The sequence below is a fragment of the Micromys minutus genome (genome assembly GCF_963924665.1).
Source record: "Micromys minutus genome assembly, chromosome: 2".
Classification (NCBI taxonomy): Eukaryota; Metazoa; Chordata; class Mammalia; order Rodentia; family Muridae; genus Micromys; species Micromys minutus.
In genome coordinates, this window is record NC_137971.1 from 43,594,285 (window position 1) to 43,615,294 (window position 21,010).

The following is a 21,010-nucleotide window of genomic DNA, read 5'->3' on the forward strand; positions in this document are numbered from 1 at the left end:
CAGTGAAGAGTTGGTCTAATGCTGCTATATGTTCAAATGCTAAATACTGGTCCCAAGACCTGGCTGTTCTCGAGGAGATTCTCAGACACATCAAATGACACTAAGTGACCTTGTTATCAAGGTTAATAAGAGGATAAAGTCGGTGATTGGACAATAGATAGAGATAGATATGTTTTCAGTTTCCTGGCTATGGGTCACAGACTGAAGAAAAGAAGAAAGGAGACAAAGGGTAGAGGAAGCTGCCACGTGAGGAGATGGACCATGAGCACATGACCAGGAGAAACAGCCAGTAACAAAGAACAGATGGCTGGGTTGTAAACTAGAATATTCCCCAAACCTGCCCAGTCTAGGCTTACAGTTTGTAAACAAAATACCTGGATTGTGTGTATCAAGTGGAAAGTCATGAGTAGGTGGAAAAGAAGGCGGGTATAGGCTCAGTTATGGGCTGTGTTATCTTTATAGAGGTTATACGTAGCTCATTTACTGTGGCGGGTGGAATCCTTCTATTGAGAATGAAAGATTTATCCAATTACAGATCCTAGAATGTCAAATGAAAGAGAATTTTAGAGATGATTCAAATTGGGTGACCTAGGGGGCACATGGAGAAACTCATGTCTCAATTTTGGATACTGAGGATGTTTTATTAGTTATTAAATTTGAAAAAATAAGATCCATGTAATCTTTGCATCTGCAATTTCCTCCAAAGGACAAAAGGATCTGGGAACATGGCATCTATTCTTCTGCAGGCGGTATGCTGGGCTGCAGCTCCCATCCTACGGGCGACATTTAGGACCCATTGCATAGACTCAGCCACTTTCTGTTACCTTCTTATCCATACGACTGTCTGTCCCTGTCAACATTGTGAGCTTCCTACCGAAAATGTATATACGGATGATGTGAGTGGCGGCTGGTGAGAGCTAGACTGTCTTTTCTCTCCAAGTTGTTGTGCGAGTATCTCCACAGTCACGTGACCACCTTCATATACAATCCTTACGTCACAAAGCAGCTGCTGGTGGTTATGAACTGAGCCATTTGGGCTTTGGTGGTGTTACGGCTTAAATGTGTTAAAATTTATACTGTGATGCCCTTATATTCAGTAGGAGCGCATCAGGAGGCAGGGCTTTTGGCAGATGACTGGATCCTGAAGTAGACTATTATAAATGTAATTATTGCCCCAATAAGAGAAAATTGCTTTTTCTACTAAATCATATATATATATATCCGATTTAGTGACACAATGATATTGGACTTGTAAGCCTGCAGAATCATAGGAACTATATCTCTGTTGTTAGTCATTCAGGAAATGTTATTTTCTTAGGCATCCCAAGTAGACTAAATTGTGCCTAGTATGGTGATATTGGTGATATAATGCTGCCCTTCTCGGGTTATGAATGGACAGTGAAGAGTGGCTTAGACTCAAAGCACAGGAAACAGCTCTTACCCCACTTCCCTGCTCACAAAGCCATGATGTGATTGCTGTGGCGGGCTTCTTGGATCCTGTACTATTGCTATGAGTGTGACATGGAGGTAGGGGGGTTTGGGATCTCCAGTGGGAATGAGGACTGTCCTTGAGAAGGTATTGCTGTGACCTCTGCCACAGTTCTGGATACTTTTATTAGGATAATTCAGCCTTAGTAACAGGCTGGATTCCAGCTAGATAACTCCTAAGAAATCCATGACTCTTTCAGCAAATCCACCTGCACTGCCTCTTCAGTCCATGCACATGCACATTCCATCTTGGCTTTTTCATGCTCTTTCCCATTTCCAGTCCGAGCCCTTCTCTTTGAATGCAATGGCCTTTGCCAGTACCACGTATACTGGCTAAATAAACCTGTGCTGAGGAAAAGAGCCCGTGACCAAAGAGCCTGAAGAAGGAAGGCTCCAGTTTGGATCCAGCACCCATATGAAAAGCTGATTGGGGCAGCATGCACCTGTAACACCAGAGTGGGGAGGTGACAACAGAGAATCCCTACAGCTGCCAGTCTACTCAGTCAGGAAGCTCCAGGTTCAGTAAGTGAGGAAAGAGAAGACCCAGACATTGGATTTGACCTCTAGACTCTACCTGCACAGGTGCACACACATGAGCACATACATATATGCAACACCACACACAAACACTCATACACACACACACACACTCATATACACACTAATACACATAGTCACACACACATCATATACACACACACTCATACACACAAACACTCATACACACATACACACACTCACACACACACTCATACACACACACACTCATACACACACACACTCATATACACACACACACTCATATACACACTAATACACACAGTCACACACACATCATATACACACACATCATACGCACACTCACTCATATCACACACATGCACACGCACAATTTTCTTTGGTTCAATTGCAAACAAACAAACAAACACAAAAACAAAAGAAAACCCTCACTGCTATTACTATAGAAACTTTTTAGAGTCTGATTTTCCTCTCCATCTTCCTTTTCTAACTTCAAGACAAGTTGTTGACCTCTCTGCATGCCTTTCAAGATCTGTAAAATGGGAATAACTGGTTTGCAAAAGAGTTCTGAAGAGTTAATGGGTAGCTTGTGAAATGTCCCCCACAGTCCCTGGCATCTCAATGGCCACCCTGACACTTCAGCTTACTGTCTGCTCTGGCCTTGTTTGGGGACTGGGTGGGGCCTTTATAGACTGGAAATGTGTAGGGATTGTGAGGAATTCTCTTAGAAACCCAACAGGGTGGGTGCCTAATATAGACCAAGTACCTCTAGAATTCATTCTAGTTATTGGAGAAAGGAAGCAGGGGGAGGGACTGCTCCGATGGTGACCACAGAAGGGGATGGAACTTAGACTGCTGGTAAGAAAGGCAAAAAAAATATAGCCTTCTCTTCTCTGTCCTCAGAAGGACAGTAACTCCACAGCACGGACAGTCAGTAACTACTGCTGACTGACAGGCCATGGAATGTTATAGAAAGTTTACAGGGCAGGGAATATAATATTAATATCCATGCAATGTTTTTATGTTTTAATTTTGGTAGAGGAAGTCTGAAGCCTGGGGCAAAAGCTACTATTTTCATTTGCTTCACCTGAAGTTATATTGGCAGAGGCCCTCGGGGTAAAGAAGCAAAGGATTAGGTTTGGGAATGGGAAAGGATATGAAGGAGTTGTAATAAAATATATAAGTGCAGGAGCTTGAGGAATAAACACGGGTGGATTTCAGTCAGAGAAGAGAAGGATCTGGCATAAAGACATTTTGAAGGAAAAATAATACACCCATAGGGTAGGCTCTGCTGAATGGAAGAGAGAATGTGAGAAGTAATGAAAAACTTTTAATATCAGGGAACTCCCTAAGAGGTATGTGGATATTGTTGCTTTACATTGATGGAGGGTCCAATCTGTATGGGGCTGCCATGTACTTGTAAAGCCAATGTATGAAAATATGTCTCAGTGAAAGAATAAAGCTATTATGGATAAGAATATGTACACACACACACATACACACACACACACACACACACACACACACACACACACATATATATATATATATATATATATATATATATATATATATATATATATACATGCATATGGTGGGTGTGTGGTGCACATGTGTGCAAGGAATGAATAAAGGAGACAAGTAACTATGTAGTAAAATAATTTGTATGTCAGCTGAAGCGAAGGCTAGTTTTTGAAATGTACTAATCACAACCTCATCCAAAGCAAGTGAGATCAGAGTTCTTCAGAGAAAAGGATTCATGTTACTGGAATGGGAATTTAGACTGATTTGCAGTTTAACACGAATGTGGCTGCATTCCTTTCTTATCAAGGTTTTCAAGAAGATTTCTGATGATGTTAGAAGTACTCGCTAAAATGGATCTGTGGAGGGCCCTCTGCTACCATCTGAACCTTGTTAATGTCTTGGTTTGACAGCATTTCCCTGCAAACTTTAATGAAAATTCTCTTTGACAAATTTCTACATGTATATATAAAACATTCTAATGTCACCCTTTCCACTTTGATCTTCCTCCTACACCTATTTCCAGGTCTTGTGCTTACTTTTTTTTTTTTTTTTTGTGGTTCACTGAGCTTAACCTGGGCCACTGTTGTGACCATGTGTTTGGGACACTGCACCATGGTGGGGTCATCAGTGGAGACATAACAAAAGGCAGTGCCTGCCTCTCCGGCAGAACTCACCAGTAGTCAGTAGTTCAGTAGTGAAGGATGGGACCTGATAACCTATCTCTGCTCCCTCATTGACTGTTGATGGGCTTATTCTTACACAGGCCCAGTGCAGGCAGCCACAGCTGCTGTGGGTTCTTTGTTGCATTGCTTGGGGATATTCCCAGTAGAGAGTATTTCACAGCATCCTTCCCCTATGTTCCATCTTTTGCTTTCTTTTCAATACCTCTTTCACAGAGGGGGTAGTAACACATGTCCTGTTCGGGTCTGAGCACTCAACCATTATTTACCCTTGGACAGCCATGCAACTCCGTGTTCACTGCCATTTCGTGCCAAGAGGAGCTTGCATGATTAACGTTGAGAATAGCATTTGTCTATGGAGATCAACATAACCTAGAAGAACTCGGTGCCGTGGCTTAGCTATGAAAGCTATGCTCTCATCATGACCTAAGATTGGCTATGCATTTTAAAAAACAATATTAAATAACAACTGATGATGATAGCCATGAGCAGAACATGTTATGAAAATGAAAAGAGGTTGGCCGATTATGGTACCCTGTGCTTAATGATGGAAAACCATCACCACAACAATCTCAAATCCAGGACTGTGAGAGAGCAAGAGGCTACACAGGTTAGCACTGTGGGAAGACTGTCTGCTTTGAGAGCTCAGAACTTGAAGGAAGAGAGGTTTCTGTAAGACTATCTGCTTTTGCAGCCCCAACACCTACCACAGGGAGGTCTTTCCTCAAGTGGACATGAGGCTGCTACCACAGCTTCAGTTTCTATATTCTTTCTTTTGGGATGTTTTAGAGCCTCCTGGTCAGTTCTGTTCTGAATTTTAAGAATATTCCAGAATAAGTGTCCTCACTGCATTTATAGTTATCGAGATAACGTTTTTGAAACTTTGCTTTCTTCAATGAATTGCTCAGTTCTCATCTCTGTACCTAGTCGGGGTGAGCTAGGTTTCCATGATTACTGAACTTAGTTGCCTTAATATTATTTAAGTAGTTTTGCAGAGCTTTTGAGGGCTTAGTGAGATAATGTCATTATGAAACAGAGCTGTGTCAGGGGGTAGTCGACGTGACACAGTTTTTTTTTTTTTTTTTTTTTTTTTTTGACTGAAAAGCCTTTGCTGGTTGTTGGCTTTGATAGTCTCAGAGCACTGTTTTGTGCAGTTTCTCACATCAACCAGAGCCTTCTCCTTTGTTCTTCCTCTGTGCCTGGGAAGTTCTATTTGTGGATAGCTGTGTGACTCCATTATGATTTCCAGACCATTCTTTGACTGTCCCAACCTCTGTCAAGGCGTCTCCACCTACTCCATCTAACACTCCAAGTCACTCTCATCAAGACAACTGCTAGCCGTTCCTGCTCCTCTCCCTCACCCTCCGAGTCTTACCCACATATGTCATGTTTTCATTTACAGATGGTAACTGTGCTATGATGATATTAGGTACCAGGAAACTCGCCACAAATTGAAAACTATTATTAACTGTAGCATGCATTTAGTAATCTGCCTCATTGGGCATTATAGCTTAGTTAGTGTAGACTACCTGGAACAGGCTGAGAATACATGCATAAGCTTAGAGCTGAGCACCTTCGGAGAGTACCATACAAAGGAACTGGACAAGAGGCAGATAAAGGGAGCTTTATGATTGCCAGGGCTTTCTTCAGGTAATGGCTCATTATATGGAGGTGCAAAGGCGATATAGGTCATCTAGTAGCCTGTGGCTGGATTATCGTCACACCCCAACATGTGAGCCCTGTTCCATCCCATCTGCCACCTACTCAGTCAGCTTTTGTCTGCACTCTGAGATCCTTCTTGCTACACGGATCATGTCATTGCTGTTCCTCAGAAGGTTCCTAGTTTGAATGCTTTATAACTTATGTTTTCCCGAAGAACCCCATTATTCAAAGTGATGCCACCTCATTATCCAGCTGAAGAACCTGGGTGCACACGGGTAGATGTTGAAGCAGGAGTGACCTGGTAAATATCTGGGTGCTCTCACAGAAACTTATGATAATGCAACAGGACAGTCGGCACCTCACCCCATGTGGGAGAATGCCAGTTGGTTTTGTGGTGGTCATTATTATCATTGGGATGCTTTTGAGACAGTGTATCTTAGGGCCAACCTCAGGATCCTTATTGCTGGGATTTTAGGAGTGGCAACAATGGCCGTGATGGTCGCTATGGGCTATGATTTCCAGGGTGTTCTTCTGAGTATAGTCCTTTGAGTGGGATGGGTCAGGATGTGGTGGTGAGAGAAGAGAGGCAGAGCAAGAAGGACGAGTATCGTATATCTGTGCGTCAGCTTTCTGTTATGAAATAATTAGGTTTGTTGTCTTTTTCTTTCTTTCTTTCTTCCTTCCTTCCTTCCTTCCTTTCCTTCCTTCCTTCCTTCCTTCCTTCCTTCCTTCCTTCCTTCCTTCCTTCTTTCTTTCTTTCTTTCTTTCTTTCTTTCTTTCTTTCTTTCTTTCTTTCTTTCTTTTTTGTTTTAAATGAAAGACTTATTTTGACTCAGAGTTTGAAACTTCAGATGTTTGGCTTTCTCCCTTGTCTACTGTCAGTGTGCCATTGTCATGATTCCATGCTACCACATGATGTCGCTGTTGAGGTGGAGTCCTGCCCAGTGCCGATTTGCCCATTTGCTGTGACTGATTGATTGATTATGAGCTCTTACACCTATGACTAACAACTATTGTGATGGAGGTTGCTGGCATATGGGTTATGGGGTTGCATTGGAGGAGAGGAGGGAAGAAGGAAAGAACTAGGGGTATGGTTAGACAAGAATGTGCGGTTTCTAGAGAGAGCACCTAATATGCTCTAGGCAAAACAAATACTAAAGGTAAAAACAGCCATGAATTATCTTCTGGTTTAGGTTAAAGTGTGTCTCTTAATTATCACCGGGGGCAGTGAGAGGTAGATTTTTTTTTTTTTTTTGGTTTTTGTTTTTTAACATGGACCTAAACTCCTGTTGTACTGTCTAGTTGGAGTCTTCTATTAACAGGGTTAAGGTATGATAGATTTGGGTGCAAGGAGAGAGTTTATCTGGGTTATAAGGCTCAAGTGGTTGGGAAAATTGGTCACCTTGCATGATGATATCATCGACCCCTTGGTATGTAAATATTTGTTGCCAGGAAAAGATGATCAAAATGCTTTGCAGACAACTCAGCCAGTTAGCATTAGGACCTCAGGACAGACACATTCTTTTCTTGTTCCAGGAAACCCACTGACCACACTAACTGTCGTTCCTGATAGTGCTCTTCTTAGAAAAGGATGCTTTCAGCCTCTCTGTGCACTTATGTGTCTGTGTTTGTTGCTACAGTAGAATACCTTAGGCAGGGTCATTTATAAAGAAAATAGTTTTACTTTGGCTGATGGTTCTGGGTAAAGACAATCTAGACTCAGGTGGCTACATTTGGTGAAGGATTCACAGTGTGCCCCATCATAGGAAAGTTTGTAGGAGGGCTGCAAATGGAAGAGGTTGGGGGAGCCACAAGGGTCACTTGTGACAGTTGCTCTTGTGAATCCTAATCTGGTCCCATGTAAGCTAACCCACTCCTATGAGACTATCGTGAATTCCTTACCTAAAGTGGAGCCCCCTCGCTTGCTTATTTTCCATTCTGTACTGTCTATGAAATATTTCCACCTCACAACACTTTATCTGAGACAAAATTTTCAGTATATAATCCTTTTGGGGACAGACTATGTCTAGCCAAACTCTCAGGACCCTATTACATCCACAGGAAGGTATAAGTAACTGAAAATTGAGACTACTGGTTCTTTTTTATTTTTTGGCTTTGATTGTTGGCTGTTATTTTTTAATTTTATTGGATATTCTCTGTATTTACATTTCACATGTTGTACCCTTCCTCCCACTTCCCTCCCTCCTCCCCCTCAACTTGCTTCCATGAAGGTGCTCCCTCTCCCAGTCACCCTCTCCACCTCAGTGCCTTGGTTGATGATGATGTTGTTCTTCCCATGAGGGTGCAAATCTTTCAACTATTTTAGTACTTTTTCTAGCTCTTTCATTGTGATCCCCAAGTTCAGTCTGATGTTTAGCTGCAAGCATCCTCATCTGTATCTGTGTGACTCTGGGAGAGCCTCTGAGGAGACATCCATGTCTGGTTCCTGCCAGTAAACACCTGCTGGAGAAAGAGGAACACTCCTCCACTGTTGGTGGGATTGTAAACTGGTACAACCACTCTGGAAATCAGTCTGGCGGTTCCTCAGAAAATTGGACATGGTGCTACCTGAGGACCCAGCTATACCACTTCTGGGCATACACCCAAGAGGAGCTGGTTCTTGATGGGAAATGAACCACCCGATTCTGTTTGTAATTTGAGGCACATGGGGTCACACAGCTCCTCTCCAGGAAGCCTGACTCAAGCTGACACAGGCGCATGACTGTACTATTCATTTCTCTACTGAGACCCACTGCCAGACCTGTGGTCCAGTTCCTTAGGACCATGAATGTTAAGAACCTCTCTGAGTATTTAAAGCAAATCTGCTGTGAGGTACTCATGGTTGTAAATGCTTCCTCTGTATCTCTATCCTTTCCCAGTGCTCCCGGGGTTTGAGGCAACAGACTAGACAATCAGACGGGCCTTTGGTGACCAGTTGACTTTATATAAAGCCTTTAGGCTCTGTCCTTCAGACAAAAATATTTGATAAAGGCATGGACAAGGAAATACATTGCAACATTTGTGTCCCAAAGATATAGTCTCCCTTACACAAGGCCTGCCTCTGTTTTTGAAGAAAGCATTCCTCTCTGTATTCCTCTTTTTTAGTCTTGCATTTTAAACAAATCAGTTGCTGATCAGTCCATTTGTATTCTCTGGCTTCATTTTCTTCTAACTGCCCCCCCCATCTTCCCTCTCCTTTCTGGTTTATATCCTTTTATAAATGCCCTGGACATCGGCATTGATCCTAAGGCAGCTCCTTGATAGGTTTCTCTCCGTCTCTTGAGTTCCCCTCTGGCAAGAAGCTCACAAAGGGTGTCAGATATTCACTCATGATGCATCTGTGACAGCTCGAGTTCCCATACGCCATGAAACATCAATAAGCAGACAGTGCCCACTGGGGGATGCCCGTGTGCCTTAGGGCGGGCATCAGTCATGTGGTGGCTCAGTGCTGACCCAGCTCCAGATTCACGGCGGTTGTCAGCTGTGCCTTGTGCTGCCCGAGAGTCACTCCAGCCTGTCTGAAGGAGGCAGCTGTTGTAAATTACGAGTGCAGATCCAGAGGATAATTCTTGGCTTTCAGCATGCTGCGGAGGCTTCAGCAATTAATTTCCTCTGTTCTTTGCCTAGCCAAGGATTCTCCACATTATTCATCTCTTTGGGCAAAAGCCTTTGGTAGCTCCTGAGTTATTTTCTCATTAGGCTTATGATAGGAATTACCTGATTGTGGATTGCTTGTTCTTGTAGTTCATTTTGCAGGTGCATTCTGACTAGGCATGGCTTCTGCAGTAAGGTAATCAGTCTTAAGCTCACAAGGCAGAGTTCAGGGTCACATTTCCATTTGACCTTAAAGTATCTGCATGGCACTTTTAAATCTAGAGGCACAGACTGCTGATGCCTTAACCTCTGGGGGGGGGGGGGTAGCTGGCCTCCCGGCATGCACCTGACAAGACCCAAGTCGCTTCATTACAGACCTAAACCTGGGCTCTTGTTTCCAACACCTTTCTATACTCTTATGAGAAAACAGAAAGCAAGCAAAAACACCAGCCTGTCTCACTGGGAACAGAATGGGTAGGAAAGGGTCCTGGGTCCTCAGAACTGTGTGTGGGAGGCAGAACCCTGAAGTTCTAAGTCTCGGGTACTCAGAGAGAACTCAGTAGAACAACGTGGTGTTGGGGCTGTATTTGCATGATCTCCCCAGAACATATTTGACTTAGTTTTTCTTCGTGTGCAGGGTTGATAAAAATCACAGCCCTTATACTGCTCCCGATTAGCAGTGCCCATATTTCCACTAAGTTAGTAGAGAGAAGAATATGAACTCTTTGGTCTCATGGAAACCCATAGATAGGGTCAAGGACAAAAGCCATGTTCAGATGGTCAGCACGCTGCCTGATTCCTTGGAGGTCAGCCTGGGTATCTTGTATCCTAAGCATAGGAACCAGGATGCTAGAGCTTCCTGAGGAATATTTAAGAAGTAGTTCAAAGGGATACTGTGAACAAGCCAGGCTCCTCTTCAGTGTTCTTTGTTGTCTCTGCTTAGAAACGTACTTCATGTGATGTCATCTATTCTTGGAACTACTTCCTGATGGACAGATGGATCATGGACAAAGGTCACGAAGCCTTCGTTTTGACCCACACATTTTATGTAACAACTCACTTTGCTTTCCTCCCTTGTTTTGTTTCAGGAGCAAAATTTCCTTATAAACTGTTCCTAGGCTGTGGAAGTAGCTGGCTGAGGCTCACCACAATGTAATCTGATACCCGTTCTCTCTGAGGTATAAGGGTAGGTAATGAATAATTTAAAGTGCTATCCTCAAAGGGTTATGTACAGTTTAACTATGACAGGCACCTGGAGACGATGACAACACGTTCAGAGACTGGGTGCTGGTTCACTGTTGTGAGTGACTGTCCTCTGAGCCAAACAACCATCATCTTGGAGAGTTCACCTGTGTCCTCTTGCACCTGGGTCATCCCGATCTGGCTTGTTGACTATTTATACTGTCCAAGGATGGGGAGGATCAAAAGACCCTCACCTGGGTGTACAAATGTCCCATAACACCGGTATACAACTAATTGCATGTGGTCTGGGACCAGGACTAGAGCATATAGTGGTATGGATTAGGAGAGGGGGTGATACGGGGAAGCCTTAATCCTTAAGGCTGGCTAGAAGTTTCCAGGCCGGCTTATGCAGGGAGGTAATGAATAGGTAATGGATATGACAGCACCTTATCCCTGTAACTCCTCACCTGTGCCCTCTACTGAGGCTAATACACTCATTGATTCCCCACAGAGCTTTGGTAGGCTGATGCCTTAGTTTGTCTTTGGAACGTTAGGAGAAGGAAATAGATGTTGCTAAGTTTACCCCCACCCCCAACCGTCTCCAGGAAGGACTTTTATCAAAAGTCCTGACTGAATACTGGTATTCACAAGGGTGAGGTAGGAGGATTGTTGGAAGTTTCATTCCAGCCACAGTTAAATGGAAGTTTAAGTGGATCATAAGATCCTGTTTGAGGAAGGTGGAGCTGCCTCTGCCTTTAGCACAGTACCTGGCTAACTTCCATACCTTCGGCATGCTATCTTACCCTCCCCCCACTACAGATGAAAGTGCAGATAATTTGAAAAGATGATCAACCCTTAAAGTACCCAACTTGCTCTGGGGCAGTGTCTAACGTCTCAGCACAGGACACTTGTCAAGAAATCCCAGCCTGGTACCTGATGGTAGAGAGCAAGTAACTGTGCTAGAAAGCACAGGCAGGTTCACTGCTGCCTGCTTTTCAGAATTTCCCCCATCAAACAAAGTGTGTGTGGGCCTAATGAGTCTTGAAAATAATTTGTAGCTCTGACAACCTCTTTTTATGGCAGGCATGTGTTGAACATGAAGTCATAACCATCAGGTCTTCAGTGGGAGGGAATGAGAAAACAGCTCTCTCTTGGCAGAGGTAGGGAGACTGAGCTGTATGCTCCTAAGACACCTTGCCCAAGGTCATTCAGCAAGTTGGAAAATGGCACCTCCTCCTTCCCAGGCCAGCTTGTCAACGCCCTGAACACCCATCCTCCCACTGCGGAGGCAGAGTGTGCTGGAGTCTGTCTCCTTGCTGGGGCTGCAGGGAATGTGGGCTCAGCAGTCTGGTTTGCAAAGGCTCAGAATCCAGTGCCAGGCATTTGTTGCAGGTATGTGCTGAGTGGTCTTCTCTCACCCTCTGCATTTGGAACATTCAGCATATAACCACACAATTAATTCATTAAAAAAAATGAAAAAAAAAAGCCCTACTTGCAGGTCACCTTTAAAACAAAGGAAGAAGCAATTTTGAATTTAGCAATTTTTCATTTTTGACATCTAGTACCACCTCAAGCTCTGCAGTTACAAATAATGCTGGTGGGGAACAGGTTCTTTTATACACATCAGAAGAGAGAAGGGCTATACATTATGAATGGAACAAGAATAGAAGAATTGGCTGTGTGGTGCAAGGTATTCTGAGTACATTAATCAGCCCATCTCTTTTAGAGCGAGAATCATTTTTAAAAGTGAGTATGAAATAGAAGGCAAACACTCGGTGCAGTGCAAGTCTGGTTGATGAACAGTGGACATAAAAGGGCAAAGGGGAGACGAGAAGAAACCAACAGCAAGGTGTTGAGATATAGGAAGGCAAGGAAAGGAGAGAGTTTGGAAGAAGCACCAAGATGTCACTGGATTCCACAGTACCGGGTACACTGACAGACTTATTTCAAATACAGAAAGTAGGTGCCTTGCCCTGTGTCATCTTAGCCATGAATCACATCTTAAGAGGGAGATAGGTACCTATTCAGTTAGCTCCATTTGGATTTGCTATGCAGAAGCAAATATGAATGCTTTCCCTCTGTGGTAAGCATTGCAAAACGAAGGGGTGGTATCCTGATAAGTTCCGTTACTGTGTGATATCCTCGACTGTACTTTACATCTGAGGAGACTAAGACTTCACTAGCTGATCTTAGAATGAATAGCTTTTCAGTGTATGCATGTCCTGTCTTTGATCAAAGTATTGGTACGTGACTTTGGACTAAAATAAACACTGTCAATGATAGCTTAAATACATTGAAGTTTTCCTGCATACAGTAAGTCTGGATAGTCTAATAGTCTACCATGAATGTAATACCTCAGTGACATGGATGCTTGTAACTAATTCTTTTGGGACTCTCCCTCTGCATTTCAAGATGGCAGCTATAGATCCAGGAATAACATTCATTTTAAGGGTGAAGAGGAGACTAAAGGAAAGAAGACCATCTTGCCTTATTCATTAAGGAAGAAAAAAACCAAAACCCAAACACATAACCATTCTCTAAGTTCCAAGAGCCAGTTCTGTTGCTACCCCACACACCAAAGCTGTCAAACATTGCCTCTCACCAGTCACAAGAGAAATCGTGCGGTTGAGAGGGTAGCATTTCTGATTTCTCTGCTCATTTGTCAGCCTTGATTTCTACATCAGGAGCAGTAGGTAAGCCGATGGGCTCACTGGGCTCTGCCAGAAATGGATTAAACCAAGAGAAGCGAAAGAGAAGTAGCAAGCTGGGCTGTCTGTCCTAGCTCGGTCCCTAAATGGTGGCAGGGTGTGACTTTCTGAGTATTGTCCTGGCTGCTGGCTGTTAGCGCTCCTTACTTTTTCAGGCTGGGTTGCTTGCTGTTGCTAGCCCCCATGGGTTCTGCAGTGCTCTGTCGGCTTTCTTTTTGTTCTTTGGGGATCCTGATTGATCTTGGCCTAGTAGTTCTTTTAAACACCAGTACTCTGCTTCAGATCCCTGATTCTCTGAAAGAGAGCTGCTAGGTGGGCTTAAAGTGGGTCAGAGAGCTGTCTGCCTTTAATGCACATCTAACACTCATATAGTTTCGTCAAGGAGAGCAAATTCGTGGGACTTTAAAGTAGAAGTTTTCAGAAATGTTGCATACCTGCCAAAAGGTGTGTCTTAATATCATTTGAATCTCATGAAACAGCGCAGTGCATTCTGATGTTTATCTTTCAGCTGAGGTGGATAGGGAACTCCTGCAAGGTTGCACAGAAAGGTGGGCTGAGTTTCTGCCAGAGTTCAGTGAGCAGGCAGTCTGCTGACACTGAGAAGTATCCTGGGCCCGATGTTGCCTCTGTGTTTTCTTGTATTCATCTATTTGTCACTGTTCTGTGCTTCTATCACTCCAGACCTTAATTCCATGAGGGCGTAAGCCTCCAGGCCATATTGTGACTGTGACTTTACATGTTGAGTCTTAGCCCTTACCTGTAGAAGGAGTCTTGACACCATTGGCTCTGGAGTTGATCTTTGATAGATCAAAGCTTTGTTTTCTCTCGGGCTTTTTTATACTTAGATGGTTTACTAAAGTACTTGTTTCAGGACATAGAAAATAGGGACAACTCTCCGTGTGACCTATAATTTCCACCCCCTCTTTTTGCTCCTGTGCATTTTGATTACCCTAGTCCTGCTGGGCAAGAATGGCCTCATGTGCAGGTAGGAACAGCTAGTTCTTTACTGATTATTGTGGTGGACTTGGAGCACAGAAAAGCCCACATGTAATTGGTTCATTGGTAATAACAGTGGAGTTCAGGGGTGAGTTTCTTGGCCCATTTCTTGCTGATGTTAAAATAATATGGCTATACTATGGTAGGGAGGCAGCCACTGCAGACTTCAGTGGTATGTGTGATCTTTGTATGAAGCATAAAATACTTTAGCTGAGGGCACTAAGGCTTCCTTGCTTTGTCTTGAAGTTATTTCCCTTCTGTGCTGTGGCCTGCCTACAGGTTTGTTGCAGAGATACTTTCTCCTTTCCCATCCCCAACAACAACCAGCCTTTTGGCAGACTTTTGTCCTGAGGTAGTTCAGAATTGTTATCTTGAGATTGGAGCTCTAAGGTAGAATTAAAGTTGTCCCCATTCCTAAACTAAAGGCTAGGAGAATGTCACCAGGGCATGAGCATATTCTGTGCACCATAGATTTCATTAGTTGTTTCATTCTTTAATACTTGACCCTTCTTGGCATATGGGGTTTTGTGTTACTTAAATATTAGTATATCAGACAAGCATACTTTAGTAATATGTAAACTGTGAAGGAGTTAATAAATGTATCCTTTTTTGCCTTCCTATTTCTAAGATGTAGTCAGGATTTTGGGTGTCATTACTGTGGCCAACATGGGCACAAAGCAGTGAAGACTAACAAACAAGGTCAGCAATAATGGCTTTTCCTAAGCCCCAGGAAGCTCACTTCCTTGTGCTAGCATTGACCCCCTGAATTCACACTACACCATAAGTTCTTTAAACTTGGAAAGGGCTTGCTGTATATAACCTTTTAGCAATAAAACTTTTGGGACAAGTGCTAGCTGAAAAATATGGCACAGCAAAGGGCCATAGAGAGTAGCTGCTGGATGTAGAGAGGGTTGAGAATTCTGTAGACAGGAACAGAGAGCTGAAAAGAATTAAGTCTCCTCTCTATCCCCAGAATCTCAGAGTCTGTCGTGGGATAGCAGCTCATCCATATAAGAGGAATGAAAGCAATGTTGCTAAAGTTTGAAAGAATAAGGTGACATCTACAAGGTCAAGCAAATTCAGAAGCTGACACTTGGGTCACAACTAATGTGGGTCAGAGAATAAAGCATTACATTGACTCCAAAGGCATTTTCTTTTAGAAATGGGCAGACAGGCTGAGAACCAGGCATGCCCAGTGTGCCTTGACACAAACTGCATGGAAGATCATCCAGTATTCTTGTCGTGTCTCTTACAACCACTGTTTTTAGACTTTGGTTCCACCCAAGTCTCCTCTGGCTGCCTTTGGATCAAGATGTAGAACTCTCCCCTCCTCCTCCAACATGTTTTGTGCCCTCCCTCTTCTGTTTTATCATTGATTTCTTCTAGTATGATGGTGATTGTGGTGGTTTAAATATGCTTGGTCCATGGGGAGTGACACTATTAGGAAGTATGTCCTTATTGAAGGAGGTTTAGCATTGTTGGAGGAAGTGTGTCACTGTGGGAGTGGGCATTGGAGGCCTCCTCTTATACTCAGGCTCCACCCAGGGCAGAAAAGGGCCTCCTTCTGGCTGCCTTTGGATCAAGATGTAGAACTCTCAGCTTCTCCTCCAACATTACATCTGCCTGCATGCTGCTATGCTTTATGCCATGATGATAATGGACTAAACATCTGAAACTGTGAGCCAGCCCCAACTAAATCTTTGCTTTTATAAGAGTTGCCTTGGTCATGGTGTCTCTTTACAGAAATAAAATCTAAACTAAGAAATAGATGGAAAAGAATTCAGATATGAGTTAAGCCAGTATTCACTGGTGGGAAACTTTGAAAGCCATAAATAAAATAAATATAATGTGTAAATAGGTGGTGTTTCTCTGGACTGGCAAAATGGAAGCTAAATGTATAGAAGAATTACACATTACAAGTTCTGCCTTATCAAAATGGTTGCCTTGGGGTAGAAGGAATGAACTGGATCCCTTTCTAATTATTCTAAGTCTTTATGATTGAAACATATGACTCACATCAGGGGGCCTGTTACTGAACCTTTATCCCTCTTTATTCTCCCTGATGCCTAATCCTAGATTAAATCCCAAATTGATAAAATGCCTTTGCTAGCCACATTAGTGCAGTAAGCACACACCGGCCTGCTGTCAGGACATCCTTTTATTCTTTTGGAAAAACAAATGGGAAATGGTGATGAAAACTACTTGGAAACTGAAAGGGGAAACAGAAATAAATAAAAATAATAAAACTAGTACTTCAGGCAATCTGTGAACTGGGGAAAAAAACCAAAAGACCCATGATTTTGATTCATACCTTCGGAGAGGGCTTCCTTAATGACTGCTCTTTTGTGTCCCCAAAGCTGAGCTCATTTATCAGTCTGTGGGTTAATCCAAACCTATCAGGATGAAAATTCAAGGAGGATGAAGGTTAACGGACAGACATTTTATCCTAGAAATGATGTAGTTGATGGATATCTGGGAAACGTGCCTTAGAGTCTGAGAGGGAAAGATCTTTTTGTAGGCATCTGAGAGGATCAGATGTGGGTGGGGAAGTCTGGTCAGTGGTGTTCACACATCCAGCATGTGTCCACAGTGCTGCCATTATTCCTGTGTCAGCCACAGATTCTGAATTGCATTTCTCCTCTAAGATAATCCTGATGAATCTGAGGAAGAAAGTATATCACAGCAAAACACACAGTCATTTATCATAGAAACGCCATTTTAACATATTAGTTACTAGGAAACTGTACATGTACTAATCATACACACACACACACACACACACACACACACACACACACACACACAGAGCTTTATATTTATTTCCTTAGAAGAGAGAAAATGTGATTCTGAGAGAAATTGCTTTTGATAATGTTTTCAGAATTAGACATGTAAACATACAAGTGTCTAGAGAAACATGATAAATGATTTGGCATGACAGCACTCTGCCTCGTGTGTCGTTTCTTCCAAAACAGAATCTGCTTCAGAAAACATACTAAGACCCATATGGAAAAGGGATAAAATATTTGATATTTACAATGTACATTAGCATCAGCCAAACGGTGTGACTGACCCCTCAGTAGCGCAGGTAAAAATTACCGTCTTCTTGTGCTTCAGTAAAGGGTAGTAGTGGGCCACCATGACAGGTTCACGTGTTAAGTTCTTTCTTCACTTTTCTTTGAATCATAGATTGGCCTCTGGATTGGTGCATGCCATTTTAGTGGCCTATTTCCTGTTTCCCTTCTTATTAAAAAGTGTCTCTCCTAATTTGAATATTAGATCATTAGTGAGGATGACACCTCCCTGCCATTAAAAACATGGATGGCAAGTCTTTCATTGACAGGATTTTCCATTTTCTAGTGAGTGGAGTACTGTTTAGATCTTGCCGTCTGTTTTCCTAATGGAAGGTTGAAGGGGAGTCCATCGGAAGAGGACCACCTGTGCTGCAGCTGAGCAAGATGCCGTGGTGACGGATTGGTAGAGTTGGAAAAGTTACTCCATCATGCAGCCCCACAATTTCTGAGAGCTGAAGCTTTTCTGTGGGTTTGGCTGTTTCTATAGCATGTCCTGTTATACTTAAAAGAGGGAGTGTGGCATTATCTGAGTCAGGGTTTCTATTCCTGAACAAAACATCATGACCAAGAAGCAAATTGGGGAGGAAAGGGTTTATTCAGATTACACTGTCCACATTGCTGTTTATCACCAAAGAAAATCAGGACTGGAACTCAAGCAGGTCAGGAAGCAGGAGCTGATGCAGAGGCCATGGAGGGATGTTACTTACTGGCTTGCTTCCCTTCATTTGCTCAGCTTGCTTTTTTATAGATTTCAGGACCACCATCCTAGGGATGGCACCACACACAATGGGCTGGGCCCTCCCACCTTGATCACTAGTTGAGAAAATACCTTACAGCTGGATCTCATGGAGGCATTTCCTCAACTGAGGCTCCTTTTTCTGTGATAACTCCAGCTTGTGTCAAGTTGACACAAAACCAGCCAGTAAAGGCATTTAATTGGTCTTGTAATGGAATGCTACCAGAGATACCAGGGCATGCCCCCTTCCTCCTTCCTCAGAATACCCTGAAGATAAGAGGCCCCTGTATACTTTGCTGGCAGGTAACATGGGTTGATGAGGTACTCTATGCTGTGACCTGGAACTCTCCATTCAATGCCCTGCATGGTATTGAAGTCTATTTTTGATGTGCTCTCTTTCCTTTTGACCTTATCATGAGACTTCTTTCTATGTTTGTGTGTGTGATGATGATGATTTTCCTGTATTCCCACACCTCTGGAAGATCACTACAGAATGTTCATGTTTAACTTACTTAGAGAGATAAACAAATATTGAGATAATGACAACAAACAAAATGGCAAGAAGCAGAGGCTTAAAAACAAGATTCAATTAGGGAGAACCAGACATCTTGCCCAGCTGCCTTCAGTAATTTTGAAACATAACTTGGAACATTGAAGGTGTTTAAAGGGAGCCTGTCATTACCACAAAAGCCATGAGCTTGGTCAGTGGCATCTTCTTCCTTTGGTACCTTGGGGATACAACCTCACTCAGTTATGAAAATGAACGAGTCCCATGACCCAAGAGAGCTAGTGAGAGAGTTCTTAAAATAGTGTTTGCTTACCGTTTTGTAACTCACTGTTAGCTGTGTGGTTGAGAGGCTCAACTTCTCATGCTTTTGTGTAATATATAAATTCCCACATCCAGATACCTGTGGGACAGAGTGGGTGAGATTTTCTGAGGACATGGTGTAGGAACTAGAATGTAACTAAGTCTCCAACAATGTAGAAGTTAGGGACAGTGCCCTCTCCCCCCATGCTGTCTAAAATTTGACCCTTACTTCTGGTTCACCCCAAATAGCCTGTTGTTAGAAGTGATGTAATTAGTGATTAGTACTCATTTTTATGTTATGTGCACAGCATCATGAGAAGTATGTAAGAAGCGTGAGGGAGTTCTTTGCTCCATAACATACAGCTGTTTAAACAGGACAATGTCACATGGCGCTTCACGTGGACACTTGCCACAGTTGAGCCCACTGCATTACTAATAGGAGGTAGCTACTAAACTACTGCGGTTTATAGTTTGACTACTGTTAATTCGGTAAAGTTAGAATATTAATGCTACTTTATATTTGTTTCTCTCAACTGTTGATGGTGCCCTGTGTTATATGCACGTGTGTGCATACATTTTTATAAATGTTAACTTTTCGTAGAAGATAGTGCATATCTATGGAATGATAAAGATAAATAGACTTTTATTCTTGAAATATTTCTTTACTTTTTTTTGATATTTTGAAGCTAGGTGGTTTGTTCTTCAAATTGCTGCAAACCTCTCATATCAAAAATCCCCATACAAGTAGACCCTAGTAATTAAAAGGGTGTTGTTAAAAGGCAAACTATATTTGCATACATACATGACCTACCTTGGGAACACAATCAAAGTCTAAACATAAAATTAATTCATATTTCACCTATATCTTCTATATTTTATCTAAAGGCAATTTTATATCATTACAATTTTGTGCATAAAATATAGCATTATGGTGCTCAATAAGGTTTGACTTCTGGAGTATTTTAAATTTCAGATTAGGGATGTTCAGACTATTTTATTTTAGATATTTTCTGTTTGTAGAGAAATTTTATTTTTCAAATAAGGAGAAACAGAGTGTATAAATTTAGAAAGTACCTCATCTAGGTAGTATGACTATGACCTCATTTACACTGGGGTCACTTTGGAGAAGAGACTTGCTATTGTTATATCACAAGAGAGGGAACATACTTCTGTCTGAGGGGACTTAGGATGTATGCTTTGATGAATACAGGGCCGCAGTTTAGAGATTAGGTTGACATTAGTCTTTGGGAAATCACTAAAAGTCATCAGACTCTAACTTTCTACTTACTGTATTTTGGAAGATGAGAGCAAATTTTACAATCTCATTCACCTAAAACAATAACTAGTGGTATATATTTTTCTACTGTGATATTTTTCCTTTTTTAACACAGAAATTTTTAATGTGTTTGTGTATATGTACGTATTTGTGTTGCATGTGTTTGTATGTGTATGTACCTATTTGTATATATGTGTATGTATATATGTGTACATGTTTGTATGTATATGCATGCATGTTTGTATGTGTGTGTTGGTGTTTGTATGCATAAATGCGTTTATATGTGTGTGCATGTTTGCATGCATGTGTATGTATGTACTGTATATATGTACACACATATATACATATCTATCTACATACATATGCATATATGTGTGTGTGTGTGTGTGTGTGTGTGTGTGTGTGTTGTGTTTGTATCACATGTATGAGTACTTGGTGCCCATGTAGATCAGAAAAGGATGCCAAATCTCCTGAAACTAAAGTTATGAATAGTTGTGAATAGCTGTTTTGGTACCAGAAACTGAACTCTGGTCCTCTGGAGGAGTAGCCAGTGCTCTTATCCAATTATCTGTTTCTCAGATCCCTCAGATGTTATATGAATTGATTTCCACATTATTTTTTGACATAGTCTCTTTCTGAACTTGGAATGTACCGATTCATCTAGATTAGATGGCCAACAAGCCACACATATCTTCTTGTCTTGTTCTCCATAAAGCACCGAGCCCAGGTCATCATATCTTCAGGGTGGATAAGTTATTTTCTCCGT